Source organism: Mercenaria mercenaria, chromosome 12, assembly GCF_021730395.1.
Source record: "Mercenaria mercenaria strain notata chromosome 12, MADL_Memer_1, whole genome shotgun sequence".
NCBI lineage: Eukaryota > Metazoa > Mollusca > Bivalvia > Venerida > Veneridae > Mercenaria > Mercenaria mercenaria.
In genome coordinates, this window is record NC_069372.1 from 78,734,762 (window position 1) to 78,760,545 (window position 25,784).

A 25,784-nucleotide genomic window follows, 5' to 3' on the forward strand; every position below is an offset into this window, starting at 1 on the left:
TTTATTTCATATTTCGTACATTGCTTTACGTAATTCGTTTATTGTAAAATCTCTCACTATCGCAAACAATTATAAAAGCAACACCTATCCGCGCTTTTCATCTTATTTGCATGTGCTAATACTAATTCGTAAAATACTGATGTAATACATGCGGGGCTTTCCCCCTCTATGTCATTTAACTCGATAGTACACAAATGCACATTCAATCCGATTTTGTTTTTCAGAAACATGTGACTCCCAGATCAAGTGTGCAGAAACTATATACCACTTGATGTTTCATTTTTCTATCGTAACAAGACGACGTTCTTATAACTAACTTAAAGTTTTGACTGGGTGTAAAGTGAAAAACATTCTATGGTGGCTAATATCTGCTAACGTTGCCGTTTCGCTTTGTCGCGAAATTTTTTGGTATTGGCGCGTTGTTACCTTTTCGCTTTGTCGTGGGCGCCAGAGCGAAAAGGCCAGATTGAGAACACGATAAGCGAAAAACCACAACGCGACAAGGCGAAATAGCAAGATTTTTAACGCGCCGCCGCGACAAAGCGGAATGGCGACAACCCGCCAATACCAGAAATCTCGCCTTTTCGCTTTGTCGCTGTCCTGTAGCGCATGCGCTATATGCAATATATCTCATAACAATAGTGTGCGCATGTGCTACAGGAAGGCGACAAAGCGAAAAAGCGAGATTTTCTTTTGGTGGGTTGTCGCTTTTTCGTTTTGTCCCGGGCGACAAAGCGACACCGCGAAAAGACGAGATTTTTAAAAATCGCGCTATTTCGCTTTGTCACCTTCCTGTAGCGCATGCGCTGTATAAAATATATATATTCTGTCACATCTCATAACACTATTAGTTTACTTAAAGTATCACACCTTAAGTTTAACGAAACAGTGCCAAATAATTTGCGTAAAATGACAACCTTGTGATTTCAGCACGCCGTACAGAAATAGTCTCAAAATCTGTATACCATCAACAGTTATGGAATGAATTAGAGCCTTCAGTTAGAGAATCACCCTCCTTAAACATATTTAAAGCAAAATTAAAAGAATTGTTTAAGCCTTCCTTTGTACCAAAGAGAAAATGCAGTTTATCATGTTCGATTAAGAATTAAATGTAGCATTCTTAACTACGATCTTTAAATAATGACTTACGAAATGACGCCTTTTGTAGATGCGGAAACGGAGAAGAATATGCAGAGCATTATTTCTTTATTTGTAAAAAAAGATCTCTAAGGAAAGACTTCGATTATTTCAATTAACAAGACAATTTCATCCTTTAAACACAAATATATAACTCTTTGGAAAAGAAGAACAAACAGAAGAAGAAAATAGTATAATATTTTTAGCAGTGCAAGCTTTTATTCAACAATCAAATCGGTTTAAGTAGTACAATAGACAAAGCGAAAAGGCGAAGTTGGCAGAAATCAGCCACCATAACATTCTCATAAGAAAAACAATGTTTCCACTGTTAAAGGGGGTGAGCAAGTAAATGTATGGTAAAAACTAAAAAAAAAAAAAAAAAAAAAAAAAAAAAACAACGTTTATCCAAGTCGAGCTTGATAAATTGTTTCTATATATAAATATTTTAGAAGTAATAGCTTATGAAAAAGGAAAGAAAAAAAATCATAAATAGATTGATGGGAAATGGCAGTGACATTATTTCATTGATATTATGGCATATATAAATTTGAATTTAAAGAAATGAATATGAATGTATTAGTTAATTGGAATTGTTTAGTGATTTTCACGAAATACAAGAGACATAGTTTTATTGCTTATTGCATTGAGAAAAGATCTAGACTATTTTCATTGTGAATTTTTAGGTATTTGTTTTATTCTTTCAAAAAATGTCTACATACGCGTAATTGCTAAACGGCTATTTTCATGGGAGCATTGTCAGAGGGTGATGATATTCAGGACAGATTATCCTTCTTATATGTAACATAACATCTCAATATTTTTCTATTTTTGATGTGAAGACATGTCATACAAAATGGCTATATATGGTTTTCATATCATTGAAATGCTCTAAAGTACTGGAAATGATATCTCAATATTTCATTGTTTTTATGAAATAAAGAAGAAGCTGAATTGGTAGAGTGTAACCGTAACTGAAAGTTAGTGGCGGTCACGGTAGTTATTAAATTAAAGTGAATTGTTCCTAAATGATCGTGCCCTACCCGTACCGTGCATTCATATCCGTAGTTATGTAGGTTATTTTTCTGTTATGTAAACTGTAAGAGAACATTTATAGTGAGTGCGTGTATGTTCGTGCTTATATTGAAAGAAAATTACACATACTGATTTGATCTAAATATCCTTTCCGCAGCCTTAACGTACTAAAACGTATTAGCGTCTGATGGCCCTTTCACGCTTCCGTAGAAACAACATTTATTACACGAAACTTATTTTGAAAATATTTCTGAAATGTCTAGGTCTGCAGCTCTCAAATACGGTTATATCTTACATCTGAGGCATATACTGACACTCTCAGACAACATCAAAAATGACATTTTGAGCGATTTGATGAAGTTCCAAAATTATCAATGTACCCTTGGTCCGTTACGGACCCCTGTGGGATTTGTGTTTATCCAGAGCTCAAATACTTTTTCATAGATTAAAAGCTGACATGCTGTACTAAAGCCCAGGTAATTTCAATTCGTAATAAAGTGCTGAAAATTGGCTCCCCAATAGCAAAAAAAAAAAAAAAAAAAAAAAAAAAAAAAAAAAAAAAGTCCACGCGCATACATTTAGACGGGGTGACCCCTGCGCGTGACCCCTGACTATCTACGAATCAAAATGCGGCTTTCGTTTTCAAGCTTAGCATTTCTACTTTCATTTTATTTACTTCAGGAAATAGCTGAAGGTCGAGTGACGTCATTTTCTGTGTTGTCAAAAACATACATATACCTGGCGAGGTTGCATGAATATGTGCTGGCCGTCCTAAGGATATAAGATAAATGGAGAGCTATGACCACTTAATTAAGTATATGTATAAATAACAGCTTGCCGCGCTGCAAACGAAGCAAATTAGTCAGCCAATATCTAAGCAGTGATGAAATTCGAAAGCAAAAATAAATTGGTCCAACTGACCAGGCAGACAAAATATGAACTATATTGGTTTAAGACAGTTTAGTATCGATATAGAACATAAGCACTTTTCTCATGGCTTACACTGTACAGATATTTTACAAAATTTATCTTCATAAAACCGTGCCAAAAAGTAAAGTTTTGGCGTTTTATGTTCAGTGAGGATAACTTTGTTTACACCAAGTTTGATAGAAAATGTACGAAGTATATCCGACAATAAGAAATAACAAAAAAGTTAAAACTGGCATATTTGTAAGAGTCTATGTAGAAGTGTGTCGTAGTCGTTTCATAATATCATCACTTTAAGATGTTTTAGTCGTTTTATAGTATTTCTCTGACTGTTAAGGGGTACTTTTCAGCTAAAAGGGTAAAACAGTGGCCGCTGTTATCAGTGTTATTCTGACTAGTTAAATAGATTGATATTTGCCTTTTATGATGCAAACAGTGTAAGTGAGTGATTTCACAATTTCAATTCAATTTACAACTAACTTTAAATAGGATTTTTCGCACAATCCGTCGTTACATATTATTACTTCCTTTGACTGCATCCATGATTGGGAAAACTATTGATGGTAAAATGATGTATGATTTGTTAACATCATAAAAATAATAACTTTCTTCAAGTTGTCGTTCGGTATAGGTTAAGTAAACATATAAAATGGCCATATGATTCTTTTCCACTCAGACTTGTTTATGAGTTTCAATCACTTGCTCGGTTTTGGACTTTGTATTTACAAATCATACACTATAATCCTTTGAGTTTTACATATAGCGTGACATTCTATAAATTGGTTATAAATCTTACATGGGTGTTTCTCACAAGCCTTAAGATAAACCCATTTACAAGTAAATATCTACCTCTCCTTTCTCTGTAGTCACAGATCCTCTTACAGTTAATTAAAGTTCGGTATTATGTCTGATCTATGGTTGGATCTTTTTATTATCAGTTGGTGTCAATCTCGATTTATCATGATGTTTCTAACTGAAGTGTAAATAATGTTGTCATAAAATGTAATTGTTAATTAATACGCCTTTAAGGAACATTGCAAATTTACAATATTTCTTTGAATGATTATATTTCAAGCACAAGGTCACTATGCACAGCTTCGATGAAGGATAAAGTTTAGAAGATTAGTAAATTTGTATATTCAATTTAAAAAACAAATCTAAAGATAACGTTAAAATTACCCCTCCTTCCACGCCAGTGACAAGTGCATTTATGAATGATCAAATCTGGCAGATGACAAAAATGATAACAGTGAATTTATACATTTTTACATAATTGTGACATTTTTCCTACGGCAACGGATAAACTGTCGTCTTAGTAAGTGGATCAGTTATCAAATGGCAAGCAGATATTGATGCGTAAACATCGCCTTTCTTTTGGACTGTACGCGAAAATAAAATGGAAATTATTTACCTATTTCTTTCGAAATTAGTATATATCAAAGCGATTTCATATCAGTCGTAAGTTCCATTTTATCAGCTGACTAGGCAATTTTGTTTGCCTGAGCAACATATAATATATGATACTAGAATAAGATCTGAGCGAATTTGTGTCTTTACTATATTAAGGTAATGTAGCAAACATACTGCGTGTGAATTAAAGTCATAATTTGGTTGTTGCAGGATGTTATATATACACACATACTAAAACACTAAATAACGTCATTTTTGTACGATATATGATAGTCAGACATGTAGATTGCGTGGTATATAACTCTTAATAAGATAAACTGCGTAGGAAACTAGCGAGAGTTTCAGGAAATATAATACATTTAAAATATTTGCAGGGTCTATTTCGCTCTGAAAGAACTTGTGAAATTTGTTGGTTCAGTGAGTTGGGTTTTACGGCGAATCGACACAAAATGGTCATCGTAATATTATTATATCATTACCCGAAAACATATCTTCAACATACAAATAAGTAAATTCTCCAATAACTGTCTATACATGTTCTTTGCAATTATCTTGTATCAAAGACATAATGTTTCGAATGTGAAACTGATTACACTTTGACAGTATTGCTTTAGATATACCACATATCACATGACAGACTAAAATATATTCAATTTTTCTCTGCTATATGTTATCTCTGTCATATAAACTTGTTTACTAAGAGTATTTACTTTAAAAAGTGTACAGATACAGGTTGCTAGTGCCCACCTAAAACCCACGTAGGGTCTTATTTCCAGGTGTCGCTATTACCTTCTCAGCCATCTGGTGTAGGCTTGTAGCAACCTATCACTGCGAGATACAATAGAATAGAAAAAGTGGAAACTCCATACGTCGCCTGTTCATGAAGTCGCCGTTGATAATCGAAAACGAATCACAAGCACTGTAGATCCACATGTTCAGAAATAATGACGAGAATATAGCCAGTGGTAGGATATTTTTCTTGCAGACAGGAGATATAACCACTTGATTAAACATATGTATAAATAACAGCTTGCCGCGCTGCAAACGAGGCAAATTAGTTTTGGGCCTTAGTAGGGGAACTATCTTCAAATATTCTTCTTTACTGGGTAAACCAATTTGGTTTCACAATTTCTTAACAATTCCAATGGCTGATTGGACAAACGTTTGTTTTCAACCATATTGAATACGCACAAGAAAGTCCGCAAAACAAAAAAGAACGAACATTTACGAGTACTGATGTGTCATGCCTACAATGACTTCTTAGGGTGCCAAACAATGGAAAGCAACTGCATCGGAGAAGTTGTCTTTGGTATTGTGTGAAATGTCTGGGACTAATTCTTCTTTTTTACTGGGATTATCTGTTCCTTTTCACTGGGATTAGCACTTCTATTTTCATTTTGGCGATGTTTTTAGGGAGAATGATCTAAAGTGCCAGTTGGAAAGTATAACTTGGTAATTAATACTCGGCTACAGCCATTTGCTTGATTTCAAATTAAATCGGGCTTCACAAAAAATTAAGCTTATGAATATTTACACATTTATCAACATGTATTGATCCTATTTTGTAATCATATTGCATTTATCTTTGTCTGATTCGAGTTGTCAATTGAATCCCAGGTTATGTGAATATGCACAACTAAAGTATTACAAGCTGGAAAGCATTTAAATTTCACTTGATCTTGTGTTCTTCACGGTCAAAATGTTTACGTATTTTAAACGTTCTGAGGCCCCGGGTTCGAGTCCCGGTCTGACTGCACATTTTTCTCCCCGTTTTGATATTCAAGTTTTATACCGTGAAATTCACATAGTCTACTTCAAAACATTCTTCAGATTGCAGCTACCACTTTGTAACCACTTTTTTTCTCCGCAAATCATAGCTTTGAGGTCTATGTTTCTTTTTATTCTATTTATTGGAAATATTGGTAACAATCTCTGGATATATCATAGAGATGGTTCTTGCCCAAGAAGAATTAAGAGAAAGAACTCGGAATTTACTAACAAACTTCAGCCAATATCTAAGCAGTTATCAAAATCGAAAACAAAAATAAATTTGCCCCTTTCCCGATAACTGATCCGGCAGACAAAATATGAACTATATTGGTTTAAGACTCTTTGGTTTCGATATAGAACATATATTTTGTTTTTTCTCACAGATATTTTACAAATCTTCATGAAACCGTGCCAAAAAGTAGAGTTCTAAGACTAATTTAAACGAATCGTTACAACAAATAGTTAGCTTTTGGCGTTTTATGCTCAGTGAGGATAACTTTGTTTACATCAAGTTTGATATAAAATGTACGAAGTATATCCGACAATAAGAAATAACAAAAAGAGTTAAACTGGCATCCGATATTTGTAAGAGGCTATGTAGAAGTGTGTCGTATTCGTTACATAATTTGATCATTTGTAGATGTTTTAGTCGTTTTATAGTATTTCTCTGACTGTTAAGGGGTACTTTTCAGCTAAAAGGGTAAAACAGCGGCCGCTGTTATCAGATGTTATTTTGACTTATACTTAAATAGATTGATATATGCCTTTATTGATGCAAACAGTGTAAGTGAGTGATTTCACAATTTCAATTCAATTTACAACTAACTTTAAATAGGATTTTTCGCACAATCCGTCGTTACATATTATTACTTCCTTTGACTGCATTCACGATTGGGAAAACTATTGATGGTAAAATGATGTATGATTTGTTTACATCATAAAAATAATAACTTCCTTCAAGTTGTCGTTCGGTATGGGTTTGGTAACTCATAAAATGGGCATATGATTCCACTCAGACTTGTTTAGGAGTTTAAATCACTTGCCCGGTTTTGGACTTTGTATTTACAAATCTTACACTATAATCCTTTGAACGAGTTTAACATATAGCGTGACATTCTATAAACTGGTTCAGACATTTTGCAATAAAAACTTAAATCTTACATGGGTGTTTCTCACAAGCCTTAAGATAAACCCATTTACAAGTAAATATCTACCTCTCCGTTATCTGTAGTCACATATCCTGTTACAGTTAATTAAAGTTCGGTATTATGTCTGATATATGGTTGGATCTTTTTATTATCAATTGGTGTCAATCTTGATTTATCATGATGTTTCTAACTGAAGTGAAAATAATGTTGTCATAAAATGTACTTGTTGATTAATACGCTTTTAAAGAACGTTGCAAATTTACAATATTTCTTTGAATGATTAAATTTCAAGCACAAGATCACTATATATGCACAGCTTCGATGAAGGATAAAGTTTAGAAGATTAGTAAATTTGTATATCCAATTTACAAAACAAATCTTAAGATTACGTTAAAAAAAACCCTCCTCCCACCCCAGTGACATGTGCATTTATGAATGACCAAATCTGGCAGATGACAAAAATGATAACAGTGAATTTATACATATTTACATAATTGTGACATTTTTCCTACGGCAACGTATAAACTTTCGTCTTAGCAAGTGGATCAGTTATCAAATGGCAAGCAGACATTGATGCGTAAACATTGTCCTTCTTTTGGACTGTACGTTACCATATTGAGGTAATGTAGCAAACATACTGCGTGTGAATTAAAGTTATAATTTGGTTGTTGCAAGACGTTATTTATCCTACCCTCATATAAGATATAGCACAATATCGGCCTGCCTAATAAACTTTGCTTTATCTAGTCAGTGTCAAGATATCACTTTTGCGGGAAGTTTTGAAATCACTTAATATTTTATCAAAATTTTGCATTTAAATCATCACCATTGTATTGGAAATGTCTGAACTTAGAAAATGAGTGGTCAAATCAAAGGTTTTATCCTGAAACAAAAAAAAAATATTGCTATTTTTCACTTTTACAGCACTTCAGCCGGAAATTTTGAAAACATTTTTTTTTCCGAATTTTTCATTGAAACTGTTATCATTGTATTGGAAATGTTCTAACTAAGAAAATAAGTGGTGAAATCAAAAGTTTTTATCCAGAAACAAAAAAGTTATTGCATTTTTTTCAATTTTCCACAAACTGAATTACAGTACACTAGCAAACGTCATATTATATGACGTCAAGTCTGCACGCTGTTGCTCTTTCCAACGACTTTTTCCCAATTTTCTGAACAGGTAGGATAAATAGAATATATGATTACTGTCTGAAAAAAATTTAAATTTATTAGACTCGTCTACGAAAAAATATAAGGCTCGGCAGAGCCTCGCCTAATATATTTTCTTCAACTCGCCTAATAAATTTAAATTTATCAGACAGTAACCTAATATTCTCTATATATACACACATACTAAAACACTAAATAACGTCATTATTGTACGATATATAATTGTCAGACATGTAGGGTGCGTGGTATATATAACTCTTAACAAGATAAACTGCGTAGGAAACTAGCGAGAGTTTCAGGAAATATAATACATTTAAAATATTTGCAGGGTCTATTTCGCTCTGAAAGAACTTGTGAAATTTGTTGGTTCAGTGCGTTGGGTTTTACGGCGAATCGACACAAAATGGTCATCATAATATTATTATATCATTACCCGAAAACATATCTTCAACATACAAATATGTAACTTCTCCAATAACTGTCTATACATGTTCTTTGCAATTATCTTGTATCAAAGACATAATGTTTCGAATGTGAAACTGATTAAACTTTGACAGTATTGCTTTAGATATACCACATATCACATGATAGACTAAAAATAGATTCAATTTTTCTCTGCTATATGTTATCTCTGTCATATAAACTTGTTTACTAAGAGTATTTACTTTAAAAAGTGTTTTAAAATTTCCAGGTGTCGCTATTATCTTCTCAGCCATCTGGTGTAGGCTGGTAGCAACCTATCACTGCGAAATACAATAGAATAGAAAAAGTGGAAAATCCATATGTCGGTAATCGAACCCGAATCAAAAGCACTGTAGATCCACATGTGAACCACTGCGCTACTGATCACCTATCTGTGTGTGTATATACTAAAAATTCATGGTTTGCAATAAAAATCAACAAAAATATCGTACGTTAGTGTTTCTGAGTACAAAATGTAACCCAAATAATGTTTTATATACAACGGCAAATTAGTTTATTAACGTTAACTGCATGAAAATGCTTAATGATATTGCTGAATTACGAAATTGCTGACTATAGTGCCTATAGATATAATGGAATATATCCCTCTGGCATTAAACTAGATTCCATATATGAAACCAATGACGTCAGCCACACCAGACTTTGACTTAACATATTGGTAAGTGCAGTAAACTGACCTTGCTGATATATACGTCAATATTTTGTTAATCTTCACGAAGAAATGCTTTGTATTAGAACGGTATCCAGCATCGGATTTGCTTGCGGTGAAGAAAATTAGATAAAGCGTCTACTCCTTTATAAGCATTTAATCGATATGGTCAAATATAATAATACCCCATTTACAATACCAGTTGCCCACATCTGTACTATGAACAAAATCTGTAAGATGAATCTTTGGAAGCAATTAAACACAACCTAGCAAACAACTAGCAGTCTCGGATCACTTGTAACGAAAGTAATAATGATACGTTAAACAAACACGTAACAATGAGACACAAACCTACAAAAAGAAGGAATACAGTAGTGCCCTGCCTTGGAACGGTCAGAGGTAAAATCACCAGTGCATGTTTACTGGCATCAAACCTCACAAATTAACCTGCAATATGAGACAAAGCAGAATTATTATTCCCCGCCGGGTTAATGGTTTTACAAAGGCATTGAGTATTTGTCATTCTCCAGAGACTTTATTTATATATCACGTGTCTCACTGTCGCATTTTTATGAATATGAATTGTATATCAAGATTATGCAAATATATAGAAATGCTTTATTGCAAATTACTACACGGCCACTAAACCCTAGCGCCACTACCAAAAAGTGGTGATAAGGAAAAGAGCTATCGACGTTTCCGTGGTGCAGCTATCACCGGTTTCAAAATGTAAACAGGTGAGTGCAATTTATATTTTACGTTACATTTCCGTTGATATGACTTATTTCAAAAATCGGAGAATGTATTACCGCGTAAGACCATTTTTACTATAGGCTCACTGTAATTTCGTTACGATATATTGTAAATTGTGGTGTCAAGAGCTTTTCTCCTGATTACAGATTACATCTGTATGCATTCCAACTAAATTTCGATGCATAGACACACTATACGAATATTATCGCGCATGCAACTGGTCTAAATGTGTATAATACTCATACAGACATACATTAGTATTAATAGACATTTGCGAATTAAGACGAAATGGAGCGTGAACACCTAAGACGACTGATTTTTTACGGTGGGGGAGGGGAGGGCATCTCAACATTATTATATTGTGTGCGGGAGGTAAAATGCGTGCATGGTGATATGCCTGGCTTATTATGCCACCACTATGCGGTAGGGAATGTAGATTTGGTTTCGTCTGTTCATCCGTCCGTCAGAGAAAATTTGTAAAAAACATATCACAATATCACAAAAAGTATTGAACGACCGTCGCAAAAAGTATTGAACGACCGTCATGAAATTGTGTTGGAATGCTAAATTATTCAACATTAGGAATTGCGCACCTGAGATTTTAGTGTAAAGTGTTCAATGTAAGCTTTGTGGTAGGACAGTGTTGTCCGACACAATTTCACTGTTGACTTAGACGTTGCAACTAAAGACTTAATAAAACTTAGTCAGAATGTTGTGTTGAGAAAATTGCGACTGAGTTTGACACTGGGTCATTATGTGACTAGGTCAAATCATACAAAATCTTGTTAACACTCAAGATTCCTTTTTCATGCTGGATCTATTCAAGACCTGGTAAGAATATCTTTATAAATTTAACATCAAGTTTGAAACTAGATTATCTAGGGTCGAAAATTAATATCGTTTGGTGAAGTGATGGAGAAACATTGTTAACACACTAGAGGTCATGATTTACTCTTGATCTTTACAAAGAATGTTTGACTTTATTATATCTATATGTATTTTGGAATGGGAATTGGATTATCTGTGATTAAAAACGGGATCACGAGGCACTATCATAGAAAATAAAACATTCTTAACACAGGAGGCAATATTTACTGCTGGATCTTATGAAGGTGTGTCAGAATAATTGCCCTTATCAATTGTAGGTTAACTTTGAAACAATTTGAAAAACTGGGATATTTAGCAAAATAACAGAAAATACTTGTAAACACCCTAGAGACTAAATTATTTACCTAATATATATGAAACACAGTCATAATATTTGCCTACATCAATTCTAGGTCAAGTTTGAAACTTGGTCATCTAACGTTAAAATGTAGGACGGTAAATTAAATCATAGAAAAACATTCTTTACACACTAGATGCCATATTTTCTACATGAAACTGGGACAGACCATTTCCGTTTTATATAAATGTAGAAATAGTGTTATCTAAGATATGATATATAATAGAAAATATACTTAACACTCTTCAAACCTATCATCTATGTCGTCCGTCGTTTTGTTAAGACAAATATTCTGACCAAGTCATAATACAAAATGGGCCATAATTGTTATCTCTGGAGTGTTCAAAGCGAATCCGTTTACGTCGGACAACGACGGACGGACGATGCACTGAGTAATCACACGTACGAAACCCGACTACTTTGTCTCAGGTGCCTGACTTGTAATGTTGAAGAACATTTCAATAAAGTGTAATTATGTTGAACCGCAAACTTTTGGTTAAATGTATAAAAATGTTCTCTGACAGACAGACGGACGAACAGACAAAACCAAATCTATAACACCCACCGCAAAATGGTGGCATAACAAGCAACATGGAACGCCTAAACTGCCTTTATGTGATAAGTTTGTGCTGTGCATTCACTAGTTTGTTCTGTACAATTAATAGTCCGTCATGTGCATTTACCAATATATTCGGTACAAATCATAATTTGTTATGTAGATGAAGCAGTTTGTTATGTACATTTACTAGTTTGTCGGTACATTTCTTATTTTGTGCTGTGCATTCTCTAGATTGTTTTGTTCAATTAATAGTTCGTCATGTGCATTTACAAATATATTCGGTACAAATCATAATTTGTTATGTAGATAAAGCAGTTTGCTATGTACATAGACTAGTTTGCGCTGTACATATCTTAGATTGTGCTGTGCATTCACTAGTTTGTGCTATACAATTAATAGATCGTCATGTGCATTTTCCAAATTTGGTACAAATCATAATTTTTTATGTACATAAAAATGTATCAGACGAACTAGTAAATGTACATAACAAACTACTTTGTCTACATAACAAATTATGATTTGCACCGAATATATTGGTAAATGCACCTGACGAACTATTATTTGTACAGCACAAACTAGTGAATGCACAGCTCAATCTAAGATAATGTACAGGACAAACTGGTAAATGTATATAACAAGCTGCTTTATCTACATAACAAATTATCATTTGAACCGAATACACTGGAAAATGCACATGATGAAAAATTAATTGGACAGCACACACTAGTAAATGTACATAACAAACTGCTTTATCTACATAACAAATTATGATTTGTACCAAATATATTTGATAAAGCACATAACGAACTATTAATTGTACAGCACAAACTAGCAAATGTATTGCACAAACTATTAAATGTACATAACAAACTGCTTTATCTACATAACAAATTATGATTTGTACAGAATATATGGGAAAATGCACATGACGAACTAATAATTATCATGCCAAGGAGTCTAACTTTCCATTAAGCAAAGTCAGTATATTTATATCCCCGGTTAAATAAATTGTGTTTGTGAATGAGGGGAGTATATTTTGAAAGATATTTGATTTCCAGATATACGCAAGTTATGTGCAAAAGGACCGTTCAACGGTTTGTTGTTTCCTTTCATTTTTACAAATCAAGAAGAAAAACTCTGCTCTGTAGTGATCTATCAGTTTCATGAAAGTCTTTTATGGAGAACATGCATTTTTTTGCCATGGAATTAATGAGTTTTTCTAACTTCTACTGAGGTGTGGTGGTTCTAGCTGAAATACTTTTTGAATCATAAGGATTTTCATTTTTTATTGCAAACAAATGGAGGGGCAAATATCTGCTTTTTCTGGGTCAAGGAGGATAATATTACGTGTGAGCAAAGGCCAAACATATTTAAATAAGTTTGTATATATTGTGACATTTTATACATGTGCATTTTACCTACAGCAATGATGAGTGAACACGTATCAATACGGATTAAATATGAAAGATCAACTTTATACAATATTGGAAAACCAGTGACTGCCCGTGGTAGTCGACCTAATCCTATTGTGATAGAACACACCAAGCAATAACGCATTCAAAAATGCAAAAAAAAAGGAAAAAGAGGTGGTCAAAATCGTGTGAGAAGGACATGGGATAATAATCAAGGAGTGAATGAAAATAATTTGCAAACTTTACCACAAGAAATGTCCGCTGTGATTCAAACACTAAAAGTATGTTCTATAAACCCAAGATCTGTTACAAACAAAACAATACCTCTTTGTGATTTTATCCTTTCGAATGATTTCGACGTTGTTCCCATCACAGAGACATGGCTTGACAATACCGTGGAAAAACATGCAGTAGTGAGCTTGTTGAGGTGGATTTGCTATTATTTATATGCCCAATATAGAATTTAAAATGCTGACATCTTCCGGTGATAGAAACTTCTCAACATTTGAGCACATTGATTGTAACATTTCCACAAATAAGAACTCCTTGCGATTTTCCGTCGTATACAGACCACCACCATCACAAAAGAACGGTTTCAGCACTTATGAATTACTTCAGGACGAATGGCCTCTGTTTCTTTCAAAATACGCAACCATTAGCCAAAAGTTATTGTTGGCGACTTAAACTTAAACTTTCATCTAGACATACCTACGGATCGTGACGCTTCCAAGTTCAACAGCTGTCTAGAAACATTTGGTATGAAACAACATGTTCTAGAACCAACACATGTTGCAGGACATACTTTGGATTTTGTTATCACAAGAGACAAATACAATAACAAATATAGACGTTACTGACCCAGGACTATCTGATTCTGATGGGAAGATATCACGTGACCATTTTTCGGTGATATTTCATATTCAAGCAGAAAAACCTGCTCCAATAAGGAAAACTGTGACCTTCCGAAAGTTGAGATCCATTGACATTGAATCATTTAAAAACGAAATAATGAAGAACTAAACGAAGCCAAACATTTGAAACGAAAATTTGAACGCAAATGGAGAAAAACAAATATGACAGAAGATCATTGGATATACAGAAATCAGTGTGCTTCAGTGAATAAATTGCTGAAACAAACACGTATTAACTTCTATTCTGAAAGATAGAGTCCTGCGGACGCGACCAGAAAACTTTATTCAAAGTGACAAAGAATCTTCTTGTTACAGACGAGGAGACCGTGCTGCCAACATCTTCCTCTTCCAAAGAACTAGCGCAAAATTTCAGCGATTTCTTTATCGATAAAATTGATGAAATAAGAAATAAAATTAGGTCAGAAACAGAATTACAAACCGGTGCGGTTACCACCGAGGAAATATCGAACACGCAAATAGATAAACTTGTTGAATTTACTCCAGTCTCACAGGATGATTTGAAAAAAGTTATTTCAAAATCTGCAATAAATCGTGTGAGCTAGATCAACTTTCGACATGGCTTTTGTAAGAATGCTTAGAAGAACTGCTACCATCTCTCACTGAAATAATCAATTATTCTTTGGAGAAAGCATATGTACCGAAATCCTTCAAAAGTTCGTTGATCAGACCACTCATCAAAAAGTCAGATCTAGTTGCAGATGTTCTGAAGAACTACAGACCTGTCTCTAATTTACCGTACGTGTCTAAAATACTTAAAAAGGTAGTCGATGCTCGTTTGGAAAGCACTTGTCTTTGAACAGTCTCCACGAAGAACGCCATAGATTTTATAAGTGTCATAGAGTATATATTTATTAGTAAGTAATAAATTATATTTAAAACTAAATAGTACCAGTGTTTACTTATTTCCTTATTCCCCATTCATTGCAATTATTCCGTGTCTACTTTAGTCTACTTTAGCTGTCTATCAGTAGTGTTTGAAGTAGTTTGGTCGTAATAAGTCATTGTAAGTTAGACGTTTAGTCCAGTACTCTGTAGTTTAGAGATATTGCACGGTTACCTTTCTTTACTAACTCTAACACGTGATTGTCATAATCAATCGATTACTTACTTTCACTTTACAGCCATTATTCAAATACAAATAAACAAACGCCATTTTCTGTGCAGCAAGTAAAAATTCCATTTTTTGTAGTTATACATTCATATATCAACAGGTAAGTGATTGTCGTATACTGTTGTATATTTTTGCCATATATGTAATAATTATCTTAGTTGGTTATTCAATATTTGTTGAGATATTCGGTTTGAAATGTCGGGTCATTGTTTGCTTTGTCCGTAATTCATTCGACACACCACCGTTCATAATGTCAATTGTAATAACCACATATATATACATATATGAGATTATATATTTATGTTGTTTCATTATTTGTTACAGGTCATCTATATTATAAAGAATACATCTTCTGAGCAATCGAACCTGCGTTGTTATAGATATTGATACAGACAAATAGACAAACAAATATCTTGTCCCAGCTCTGCCTTCCCCGTCAAAGGGCGTAGCGCGGCCCTCGGCGACACAGTCCGCATACAGGAAATTCCATTCCACTGAGAGTGCATTACTGAAGGTTCAAAATGACATTCTCAACTCCCTTGACCAAAATGATGTAACAATGTTAGTGATGATTGACTTATCAGCTGCTTTCGATACCATCGACCACAAGACACTATTGCACCGCCTCCATGACCACTTTGGTATCGCTGGGAAACCACTCGAATGGATAACTTCATATCTGAGCGACCGCTACCAAACTGTGACCGTAGATAGTGAAATGTCAAAACCAGTGCAAATGACATACTGTGTCCCACAGGGATCCGTTCTCGGACCAAATTGTTTCACAATGTACACTAAACCAGTTGGTACAATATGCAAGAGGCATGGTCTAAATCACCATTTTACGCCGACGATGGACAGCTTTATTTATCTTTCAAACCAACAAATCCGGTCTCTCAGAAGGATGCTTTACGCTGTTTTGAAAACTGTCTCGTAGAAATTGTATCTCGGATGGACAGCAATATGTTGAAAATAAATGCCGATAAAACTGAAGTCATTGTATTTACCTCTCAAAGAAACGAAAGACATATTGAATCGGTTTCTGTGAAAATTGAAGAAGAGAACATTAAACCATCTAAGTGTGTAAGGAATCTTGGTGCTTTTCTACACTCCAAAATGCACATGGAAAAACATATTAACTCAGTTTGTAGATCAGGATACGGACAGTTACGTCAAATAGGCGATATCGGGAAATATCTAAATACAGATGCTACAAAATCGCTAGTAAATTCACTCGTCACTTCACGCCTTGATTATTGCAATGCGCTCTTGTATGGTGTTCCGAAGGCCTCGCTGGATAGACTTCAAAATCTTCAGATTTGTTATGATCACATTACACCGGTATTAAAAGAACTGCATTGGATACCAGTTACTCACAGAGTGGACTTTAAGATTCTAGTTCACACATACAAAGAATTGCATCACCAATCACCGATCTATGTTAAAGACTTGCTAGAACTCTATCAGCCGGCAAGAAATTTGATATCCAAGAACAACTTAAAACAACTAGTTGTTCCAAAAAGCAAAGCTACTGTGAGGTACGGTGATCGTAGATTTTCATCAGCTTCACCAAAGTTATGGAATGCTCTTCCGGCTACCATTAGAGACGCTAAAAGCTTGGATGCTTTCAAAAGATCATTAAAAACACTTTTTCTTTAAGGTCTGTTGAAACTAACTTTACACTGGAAAACAAGCTGTATATGACTTTGCAATAGAAACTATTTACTGTTGTTTATCATTCTTTATAATATATAGTACAATTTAAATGTAGAGTAAAATCTCATTCAGGCTAAATACGTTATATTGTTGATATATTTTTGTGTTGTATTGTGTGTCCATACCATTCTGTGATATGTAGTTTGTACAGCGCTTTTGATTTGATGGATGAAAAGAACGCTATAAAAATCTGGTAAATAATAATAATAAGAAGAAGAATTACTTATCCTTTCAGACAAGAACAGTTTAGCTACAGTAGCAAGGTAACGAAAAGGATTATTTGAACATCAAACGTGCTATTGACGTTGCTAAAATATTTACCCTTTCAACCTTTTGTTGTACGGATAACGTATGTTTCCTCGTGTTATAACATCTGCAGAATCCCTGCGTTGATACCTACGTTCCATGAGGGATTCTGAACAAGATGTACCTGCTTTAAACGCTATTCTAGCGTAAAACGCGTGAAAACTAATCAACTAATAAATTATTCCTCACCGTCATTACATTTCAATGAAACGCACGGGAACGTTTGCGTCGTTTTTCACGTTGACGTCATTTCCTTCGGAGTTATCCACTTTGGGACTGAAATGTGTTTACGCCAAGGAACGCGCATAATTATATATTAAAATGTGTTTTAACAGCATGTGAACGTGAGAATCCCTCTGTTAACACACGTTCTCGCACTTGTTAAAACACCCCCGAAAAGTGACAAGAACATCAGTTTTTTGCTATAACAATGTTTTAACAACGGTTCCCTCTGGTGATATTTAAGTCATTTTATCATCTAAATGTTTGTCATTACCCCAGTGGCACACAATTATCTGTATTTTCAGTACTGTCATGAAAACATAGAATTTCTCTCATTTTGATCCAAAATAATGTTTAATTCCGAACAATCTAGGCCCCATTACAACTGTAAAATTTAGTCATGTGATTGTGATTATAACTGTAAAACTCAACTCTTTGAGCAGTAATGAAACACACCCTCATTGTCTATTAAGCTTGGGGAGCTGTAGTTTGCATGTCTATTTAACGAATATCCGTGATATAATGTTTTCCTCTTGTAGATTTCATTAATTTTCACAGCAGCAAACTTTAAGTACCGTGTGGCGGCCGTAAAGTCTCTCCATGTTCAGTGTTGTTATATTTTCTTGTCCTTTGCCGTCACGGAATACAGAATTCCGCTTAAACCGGATCATGAGGGATGTTGCACATTTCACTACCTCTCGTGAACAGACTTCCTCATACCGAGTCAGCTATTATTTTGCTTGGTTGCACTCTTTGTATCCAAATGATATTCTTGTAGATTTTATTACCTCATTGATTGGAATGAAGATGAAGAAAACAATCTCTTCAATTTGGCGTGTTATAAGTAAGGCTGAAAAGACCTGTGTGGCCATTGCTAAAAGTGTAATAATTTTCAAGTAAAGAAGTAACATCAGTATACATCAGGCATACAATTTACGAAGACGTTTGTTGTTTGCTTTTGATAACTGTTGCAAAGTTACCAGATTGACATGAAATTTGACGTGTTATTTTGTCAAGCACGGTAGCCCAGCTGGTTAGATCCGTTGGCAGGAGTGAGACTTCTTATGAGTAGGTAATTGGTTTGAATCTCTTGCGAGGCGTCAGATCCCTGTTGCGATTGCCTGCATGCCTATCGTAACCGTTTGTCATCAATCTCTGATTCATGTGGGGAATTTTTCAATTGCCTGCCGAAAAGAGTTTTATACTAGTACGGAATCCCAGGTACATTGACTACTAGTATGTTAAATGACCATTGCCCATTCCGCTCACATAAACAAATGTTTAACACTGCAAATATTATTATTTTTTTATAACTGGCTTCACTTTAGACTGTGAAAATATGCCCAGATTAACCACTTTTCATTTTATTTCAGACAAATATATATCACATCCATCCTCTTTCCTTAGGCTTCCCCTTTTCCTGTCACTTATCTCAACGTTAGAGATTAGAATATTGTAAACAGTTTCAGAAAGGAAAGTGCTATTAATGAAGATTTAATGGCAAAGTGATTAGTTTTAAAGAGCTCTTAACGGCTAATGCAACTTTAGGAAACATTTTGCTCGCCTCGCTCGCCGTCGGTTTTATATATCGGTTTCATATATATATCATAATATCATAACTTCTGCCGTTCATTTAAAAAAAACTGACGGTTTTACATTTTAAAATATTAGATCATATTAATAAAGTCTGTGCCTGAGCATCTACAAAGTGGTAAGCGTTTTCCGAATAAATTCCTATGGGTGACTGGTATACGCTGCTGTTTTGTATGCGGACAGATATACAATTTTATATTTGTATATAAATACTGTTTACAAATCCTTGAAAAAGCTACATAACATTGGAAAATGAGTTTCCAGTTGTTTCGTAATGAATAGATGATTTTGTAAACATACTGATTCCATGTCAACGAACAATTCCTAAGTACTTTCATACGCACATATATATTATCTGATAACAAATATATATGCTTGTTTTATTAAAAAGATTTTTTTAAATGAATAGGTTGTCTGCACATGCGTTTCGTACTTTATACAAATGCATGCTATAAAAAGCTATTACTCTGATGCTATTTTTCGAAAGAAATGTTAATGAAAAAGAAACTATATTGCAAATCTTAATATCTTTTAACATAATGTCTCTTTCTATACAAAGTATACAAATAAGTGTGCTCGTAGATATTATTGGAAATAAGCTCTCAGGACTTCGTTGCTATGAAGTAAATCAAATAAGTCACAAGTCGTGTTCATACTTCCTCTATTCATTGGCTCTTGTTATTTTACAAAAAGAACGTGTTGATGAATATCTCATACCATACCGTGGGAAAATTGTTACCTTCCAAAACTTCAGTGATAACAGTTGTAAACTTTACAATTCAACTAGTCATGTGATCACGTTAATGTGTTCATGGTTAGATGTGATTATGTCTGTGGAAAGACTTATAGCCGTGTGCTTTCTGTTGAAGAAAAGAGACAGGTGCCACGGTAGCTATTTGACGTATACATTTTAATAGGGCATCTCCTCATGCTTTAGCATAATTATACTCTAGACGATCAGAATAATATCCGGGACTGTTAGCAAAATACAAATATAATAACTTTCAGGTTTTCGTCAGTCGATATTCTTGAAATTGGACACATTAAGAAAAGGAAGATAAATTCTGTTAATTTGTTATATCTTGAAACCGGTTAGAGATATCGATTCTATGTTTACGACAAGTTTGTTGAATGTATCATATAAAGGATGAGATACATGTATTGTAAAAACATGTATTTTTCTTTTATTTTTGAAAATAACCACCCTAACTTTTCCACTGAATTGAACTTTCTATTCGGATATGTCTAGTTCTGGAACAAAATTTAGGGTACATTTTGTTAATATTGCGTACAAAAATGCGTAAGTAATCGTCTTTGCTTCGGTGATATTTGAGGAAAATCATTTTCAGCCAAATGGTCCCAAATTACGTTTAATAAGATAATACAATCGCAATACCCTGCAGCTTTAATGTTTATACAAGAAGAATTAGAGATGCATTATTTATCAATGATTGATTTTTAAACAAGCAATGAATAGATCGGTTTGTTAGTAAATATAGAATACATTCACTGGCTGATATAGTACTAGAGATCAATCATTGACACAAAAAATAATCCTACCTTGCCTTTACCTATAAACCTTATGACACAAGTTAAAAGGAATCATGAAGTAACTGTACGGTTAAAATGTCAATTGTCATGGTAATTACTGAAGAGTTTTTTCTTATTTCTATGCATGTTACATGATATGATACAAATAACATTATATCTACATTTCCGTTTAAAATGTAGATCCTTCTCTTGAGAAGAAACACTTATGGTTGACATTTCACACTGGACTCAACAGGTAATGGATCAAGGGTACTAGTACTGTCAAAGGCATCCAATTACCAGTAGTGCGCTGCCACCTTAGGCTCATGCATATTCATTACAAATACCCTATGCCAATGTGTGTTCATGCGTCTATAAGTCAATCTGTTTAAAATGCAAGATATTAACAGCAGGCCGACAAGGAACAATACCTCACATAGCGTATTAACCAGTGCATTACATTTGATAAAGTAGACTATGTAATTAATTGGCATTATCAAACAATAGACTCCCGCCAAATAATGAAATAGTCGCTTGTCACGTGACGTTTGTTATCTTGAGATATATCTATGCAATTTGGAAATGCTTCCTTCATTCATTTTTTATCTTTTTCATAGTGTTCGGTTTAGATGCATATATGTAAAACTTTGTGTCTACATATATGCAGGTGTGTCAATCACGTGAGGAAAACTTCCGGGAGTGCTACCTCGGCTATTAAACATCTGCAACATGGTGTTAAAGTCAGATTTTCTTAAAAGACAGAATATTGCATATACGCTAGAAGGAATTTTTGCTAAGCCAAATCTTGTGTTAGGCAAAATTCCGAACATCAACTTAGGCGCATTCCATCTTATATCATGTTTTACAGGTAACAGCAAGATGAAGTAAACAGAAATTTGATCAAGTAGAAGAAACGTTTAATGTTAATCATATTACGCAAAAAGTTAAAGTGTTTCAACAAGTATAAAAAAGATGTATGTAACTTATTTTCGGAAACATGTACATGTAACTTGTTTTAAGTAGGTGCATATTATGATATATTAATTATTAAAAGCACAGGAAATCATTTTATAGTGTTTGAAGCTGACGAGCACAGATACAGAAATGTAAAATTTGCCGATTCATATTCATTGATATTTTATTTGGGTTTAAACTGCCATTCACAGAACATTGCTTCAGGCGGACATTATCGGGTTGGTTTAAAATGTAATTGATCATCCCCGCTTTAGTAAATCGACGAAAGATAACAAAAAAGGAAAATCGAACTTTCAGCACACACTGGTTTTTGTTTGTTTCTTAGTTTAATATGTTGTTGTTTTTTTTTAATAGTTTTGTCTTCTATCATCATCGTCTTTCAATAATATTCGACCGCAATATCTGTCTGTAAATCAGAATTATAACAACGTACTTCAAGTTTCCTGTCACAGATGCCTTTCTCTTTTTTCCAATTCTTAAAACACATTTCGTTATAAGAATATCGTAGACACCAGTTATAATCTAAACTGAGAAAAATACAATATGATGCTTTATGATGCAAGTTTTAGACAATGAACATACAAAATCCCGTTTCGTGCAAATGAGTTATTTTGTGGATTAGACAAAAAATGTAGTGGGGCAGTTTGTAATCTTTCAGTTTAGCTGACGATGAAATTCGTTTGAAGAACTGTAACTTTAAAATATTTGTTTTGAAAATAATAAAGAATTATTTAAACAGAAAGTAAATGGTTATATACAGTCTTCAAGGATATCTCGAACAAATCCGTATTAAAATCTGTTTGATATGAAATAGCTAGTACAAGCAATACTTTAATTACATGCAGGCTGATTCCGTTCTATACGAGCCGACAGACAATTAATTAAGTTCAATATCATTTAATTAGTATTTGAAGACGGTACAAACCAATAGGTATGCCTTTAAATAGAAAACATATTCCCTTATACTAAATGGAATTGGTTTTGAACATGCAACTGATTAATCTCTTTTGTACATTTAATGCATCATAATGGTAACTTGAATCTCGGAAGGACCTCATTAAGGATAATGTACGTAAAATGTAAGAATGGTATAAGCCAACAATAGCGATGAAGTAATTTGTTTAAGTTAATATCATTTAAAAAACATATCACATATAACCTAGTGACCTGCTTTTTCCTCTCCATGAACGTGTTGAAAATCATTCCGATAATATTGTTATAATACTGCTACATTCTACAAACTGACAGGTGGACAACCTAAGGCTGTGTTTATACCACTTCATCTTCTAACACAAATTTGTATTCTTAATTTCAGTAAATCTTTTTTCCAGTATATTTCAAAGATTTAAAATAAAACTAAATTTCAGTATTTCAAAGATTGAAAATACATCTAAATAGATATCGTTCAATGTAGAAATAAAGTGGATCTAAACTTATTGCAATACAAAGTACTCTGCATGCTACTACATTAATTTAAGAAAACGATGAAACAGTTAGCACTGTCTTGGCGTATGTGGTGTATAGACTAGTTTCGATCGGTTAACGATTTGATCCGATTTACACTCATTCAGTCGGGTAGTGTTGTGCGCATCAATTTGGTACACCTGCTGGACATTCTGAATGGCCAGATCGAAACTATCACGTGATAGGGAACAATATGAAAGTACGATGATGCAGGGCGGCTCAAATTTCCCAAATTAATTAACTAAATGATACCTGAAAAAAACAACATAATTTCTTCTTCTTTCTTTTTTTGCAAAACAGATAAGTATTTTATTACAAACTTGTATTCATAAAAGACTTTCCGTGCTGTTATGCATATCCTTACATGACAAAATGTACTCTTAATAAGTAATTGATTATCTTGGTCTCTGGGTATTTCTATTATTGGTACTGAGACAACAAAATAGACTTTCACTTCTTATTAGGTCAATTGCATGCGTGTTGTGTTTAGCATTTTACGCAACAATTTTCCAGTCACATAAACGACTTATCTTCTTATGTACTTGTAGCACTGAAGATTGAATCCCGAACTGTATAGTGCTGCCACACAGGTAGAACACGTTACATTATGCTAAGCGACCTATGACCTCCAGCACTCGAAATAGGTTTTCTACAAATAGGCTACTGAAGCAGTTTGATGTGACCATAAGAAAGCGGCAAAAACTTCTATGGGCACGTTATAATTTACGGTCTGATCTGGTCTGGCCTTTCCTTGCCTGGCCTGACCCGATGATCAAAATTTACGACCGGACCAGGCCAGTGGAGGCCATTGTTTTCAATGTTCAAATGTTTTAATGAAACCGACATTGGCAACTACAAGTGTTGCATCTGGAACTGTTTTATTTTCTTACTCATTTAATCAAAAATGTCTGTCATTTTAAGAAATTCACTTTCGGGACTATGTCTGATCCAAAATATTTATACCGATACTGATCCCAGAGGGATTCGCTGTAAGCAGAGGGGTAAAATAATTGCCATTTCTCTACAGAAAGGACAGATGAAAGCGTACCTTGTCTCAATGTTCATGTATTTACTACCTGTCAACTGATTTATACGAGAGGGTCATGATGGCCCAAGGTCGCTCACCTGAGATACACTGCTTGCTTCAACAGTTTGGAAGATAATTATGCAAAGAAAAAAAAATGTCTGTAAAATTATTATTAACCAGTATATTTATACAATCTGTGTAAAGGGTCAGCAGTCTCTGACAATGAATTTAAAATTGTGCCTGTTGGTTCTGACAAAAGTATTTTTAAAGTTTGCAATATACACATATAGGGAAGACTTGATCACACCCCCTGACAACAATATATTTTGACAAATTAGAATAATTTGCATAATCTTGATAGAGGATCGCACAAGGCCCATCTATGTGAAATTATTTTAAAATCGGGCCAGCAGTACGAATCAAAATAATTAAACATTCTTAGCAGAGGGTCACATCTGGACCATTTATGTGAAATTATTTTAAAATTGGGTCAGCGGTTTCATACAAGAAAATCTTTAAAGTTTTCAATATACTTATTGGGAAAAGTAACCACTGATCTTAGCAGCCATGTTTTATGACGAATAGGAAAAACATGAACAATCTTGGTAAAGGGTCACACAAGCACCATTTGTGTGAAATTATTTTAAAGTCAGGTCAAGCGGAGTTTTGATAACTACGTAAACAATATATTGACATTCACATATGCACATTATGTTACAAGAAACTAAGCCATTACAACTATTACAGCTCAAATACAAAAGCGTTAGCAACTATTCCCGTTAAATTTCATTTTCTATTAGTAAACTGTTGTTTTACAAATAGCAATTTTTCATTAATTTCATTCTAACAGAAAGCAAGTATCTTATAAAAGTGTATATCACGTTCCTGGTTAGATGAAAATTTGTTAATGCAATCCGTCGTTCTAAAAAAGATATATATGATATTAGTTCGGTTTGATTTGAAATAAGATATATTTACAGAGAAGTGATGTTACTTTAATACGTTCACGAGCTCGCAGCGCAAAAAATGCGGAATTTTGTCTTGCTAAGTGGTAAACATATTCCATATTCACGCAAAGCATTCAAGTTCAGTCGATTTTATGATTATTTACGTTGAAGTTTGCAGTTAGCAACAAATTATAATCTCAGCGCGGGAAATAGATGCAGGTAAACGAAGTTTTAGTCATGCATATTTTGCCTTTACAAGGACGCACACAACAGAATGTTCCATTTC